Here is a 4,391-nt window from a genome sequence, read left to right as displayed (position 1 = left end):
GGGGGGGGGGGGGCTTCTACGAATGTGTTCGTTAGGATAGTGCAGCGAAATTTGGCGTTAATGGGTGATGGCAGCACTATCGACGCGAATGCCTTACCTAAGAGCGCGACATCGCCTCCAACGCCTCTCCTCGGCTCGTCACCATATGTTGGACCCTAGAGGACTGTAAAACCGTGTCCTGGTCAGATCAGTCTCGATTTCAGTTGGTAAGACGGTAGGGTTCGAGTGTGGCACAGACCCCACAAAGCCACGGGCCCCAGTTGTTAACAAGGCACCGTGGAACCTGGTGATGACTTCGTTATGGCATGGACTGGGTTTACATGGAATGGACTGGGTCCTTGTTATGTTAGGCTACTTAGAGACCGTTTGTAGCCATTTATGGACGTCATGTCCCCAAACAACGATGGAATTTTTATGGATGACAATGCTCCATGTTACTGGGCCACAGTCGTTCGCAATTTGTTTGAAGAACGTTCTGGACAGTTCGAGCAAATAATTTGGCCACCCAAATCGAGTTACGTGGGTCCCATAGAACATTTATGGTACACAGTCGATAGGTAAGTTCCCTCACTAACTCCTGCGCGGGCAACATTTCCGCAATTATGGACGGCTATAGAGGCAAAATGGCTCAGTATTTCTGCGGGGGGACATTCAACGACTTTTTGAGCCCATGCCACGTCGAGTTGCTGCACTACACCGTTCAAAAGGATATCCGAAACGATATTAGGAGATATCCCATAACTTTTGACATTTGAATGTAAATGCGAAACGATTCATATGTTGTTGGCAGAGCATTAACTATCTTTTGTTCCTTGATGAAAATAGTTTTCTGCGTAACTGAGTAATGGTAACAAGGTTTTAATGACACTCAGTTTCTACCTAGCTTTTAATGTGTTATAGCGCATTTTTTTTATCAAATCATTTTCACGATAACTATGGAGTGCTAACCGTGTCATCGGACCTCACGTGGTTTTTCTGTACCTTGCTATGCGTCAGGAGCTGTATCATACAGCACGACTGTTTCAGCTGAATCTTAGATATGGTAACTATCTGTGCCAAAAGTAAACAGAGAGGTCCAGATAAGTGACGGCAGTTAGATGAGTCGAAACATACCACACTGATGACAAAAGACACACTTAGCACGTTCCGTAAATGTTTGTTTTATGCATTTATGTCCTAAATTAATGTGATTTTAAATTCAGTAATGAATGAATTAGACTGTAGTTTGGGATTTTTCCAAATGCTGTTATAGGTTTCAGATTTTACTAATGCTACTACCGGTATTAAGTGAAAATTTTCAAAGAACACTGCAGAGGGCCCTCTGTAGAAAATGATAATATAGAAATGTATGGATATAGAACTACTGGGAGCACAAGACAGGTTTACAGTAAAATTTATGATCTAGTAATTCAGAGCGAGGCATGTTTTGAAGCCAAATATGTTCTGTTAATATTACGGTGCTGTTAATTCGGTATGAAATGTGGGATAATTTATACACCTGGAAGTATGTGGTAGAGAACCCGAGTGGTGTGGCTTTCGAATTTAAGTGGAGTTTGAAGCATCTTGAAGTTTAATTCCTTTCTCTAAAGGCTTGTTGCCCTTAAACTGTTCCTCTGCGGAACCTAATTCTATTATGTTTTCTATGAAGTTTCTGTTATGAGCTTCTTGTAACGTACTAGTTAAATGTAGTACTAATGTTCTAAAAATCTCATTCTGTACTCATTTTCAGAGTTTAATTTGAGCAGTTGAAGTTCCACAGATATAATACCTCCTACATGCTGCCACGGTGCCGAGGCGTATGAAATTTCTCGTAGCGCATCTTACGTCCACGGGGGCAGTTTATAATGTCAGTGCTACAAAGACAGGCCCGATCCGTGACGCAGCGATGCACCCTTTGGGACGTCCCTCCCACATTTGGCTGCCCCTCCCCTCCTCACCCCGCTGCTCCCCCCCCCCCCAGCCCCTCCCGGAGGGGGCAATCAGCGGGTGGAAGCGCCGGCCACTAATCACCGCCTGACGGACTCCCCGGGGGCCCAAGCCGCGGCTGGCGGCTGGGGGCGGCTACACTTTGCACAGCCGTGCATCATCGCGCCGTGATAAATCCCCGTTTGATTAACCGCTCGTGTTTAATTTACGTCGGCTGCCAGCTCTCGGGCCGCTTTATCACTAAATCTATCCGAAAAGGGGTCCGCCGGAGGAGGGACGGTCGTCGGAGGCGGTGGCGGTGGCGGCCGGCTCCCACTGGCCCGCTCCCTGTGTAATATTCATTTCGGCCGGCCGGAATCTATTGTCTCCGTGACTTAAGCCAGCGTCCTAAATCATACACGCCGCCGCTGCCGCTGTCCAACGATACCGCCGTCTCTCCCCGTCAAGCCTAACTTCGCTTTTCCGGTATCCCGTTCTGAGGAGACTTCGTCCTTCGTACATACGCCCACTGGGGCATTGGAGATTTGGTCCCAAAATCACTAGATGCTTTTTATTAACGTCGCATTCCCGTATTATTCACTTTTATGACTCTCGACGTTAGTCTGTTCCAATGGTCGTAACCTTTTTTGGTCAGGAACAATTGTGAGATGGCACCTCAGGTCGCATATGTACGGATGTTATTAATTGGTAACCTCCATGACCTAGAATGTTATGAACATCCAACAGGTTAGCTACAGTAAGGGCACGACAAGTTGGCCGCCAGCCTTCCAAGTACTGATCGTCAAAAGCCGGCACCATTCGGAACACTTCGTGTCAGCTGTTTTCTTTTTCAGGTTGCTGGTGCCCTCAGCCAAACTTCTGACACTGTAATTGCCTCACGAAATTCTTTTGTGTTGTCTGTGTGTGTGGGTGGTTAATTAATTAATAACAGTAACTAAAAATGGTTCAAATGGCTCTGAGCACTATGGGACTTAACTTCTGAGGTCATCAGTCCCCTAGAACTTAGAACTACCTAAACCTAACTAACCTAAGAACATGACACACATCCATTCCCGAGGCAGGATTCGAACCTGCGACCGTAGCGGTCGCGCGGTTCCAGACTGTAGCGCCTACAGCCGCTCGGCCACCCCGGCCGGCAACAGTAACTGTACTTACATTTAAATGCAGTATACAATATGAGACAATCACAAATGTTTAGGGCAAAGTGGGGGAATTTTGTGCATCTAAGACATGTCGACTATAATCTTGATTCTATAACACCTAGATGCGCCAATTTTCGTAAAGCATTAGCGGCGTGTGTTTACGGTATCATATCTTAAAACCACAAACGTTTAAGAAAAATATGATAATTATGACATCACTGCATTGCCTCATTTTACCCGACATACCATAGTTTACGAAAAGAAAATAGCAAGAATATCAGCTTAGTTAACGATGGAATGGACACAACACGATAATAATAGTTTTCATATAAAATAGTGACAAAAATAAGAAGAAGTCTCAAGTATGAGCGTATTCAGTAATTGGTCTGTTAGATATCTGTAAAACAACTAACGGTTCTTCAAACAGCAGTCACAGATATAGTTTTCAGAACTGTCCGACCCACTGCACTCAGAATGACACAAAAAGCACAAGAAACACATCGGTACCATTCCTCGCTGTCTTTGCCAAATTCATCACACACTACGCACAGATCTTTGCGTCTGACATGTTGTGCTGGTAGCTGCTCTGTCTAACAGAAGTCTCATTGTGGAGAGGACTGACGGCATTTCTTAATTCGCCCGCCATCCAAGAAGCTCTCTCTGTGTTAGTGGTGTACGTCCCCGGCATCTGAAAAGAAGAACGCATCCTTACAAAATTGATGCACTACGTTATTAAGGATTTCATTAAACATACGTTAAAGTATCTCTTTCAGCTACGTAGTTTCAGTAGCGTGAAAGTGAAGTACAGTAAAATGACACACTCGGCCTCTGTGCGTCATATTACCCCCTACGCGAGGCCTACGAGAAAGACAGGCCGCAGCGCGTACGTCACGAACGTAGGCCGAGCTCGTTCAACTCAGCAACCAAACTGCGTTTCTACACCGTAACTAGGTGTGTATGTACAAACGAGAATTGCATCTTCTACTGGAATCCACTATCATCGGATCTTACTGTTACTAGTCCTACAACGATAGGAAGTCCATAGGCCTACCAATAATTTGTTACGACTCTACTGGGGTACAACACAAAATCACGCCAAAATGTCTATCACTTCCATAAGGCACCACGTCTTCTATGAAATGAGCACTGTTGCGCTGAAGAGACTAAATGCTATATACAAGCCGTTATACCATTTATGTCGAGAATTGATTTTTAAATTTTTTCGTCCAACTAGTAATCAGTAAGACTTCATAATAGCAGAGTTCAGTAGAAGATGCAGTCTCCTTAGTACGTACACACCCAGTTGCGAGTTAGCAGGTTTAG

The sequence above is a fragment of the Schistocerca serialis genome, chromosome 5, assembly GCF_023864345.2.
Source record: "Schistocerca serialis cubense isolate TAMUIC-IGC-003099 chromosome 5, iqSchSeri2.2, whole genome shotgun sequence".
NCBI classification, from domain to species: domain Eukaryota; kingdom Metazoa; phylum Arthropoda; class Insecta; order Orthoptera; family Acrididae; genus Schistocerca; species Schistocerca serialis.
Note: the sequence above shows the minus strand (reverse complement) of the source record.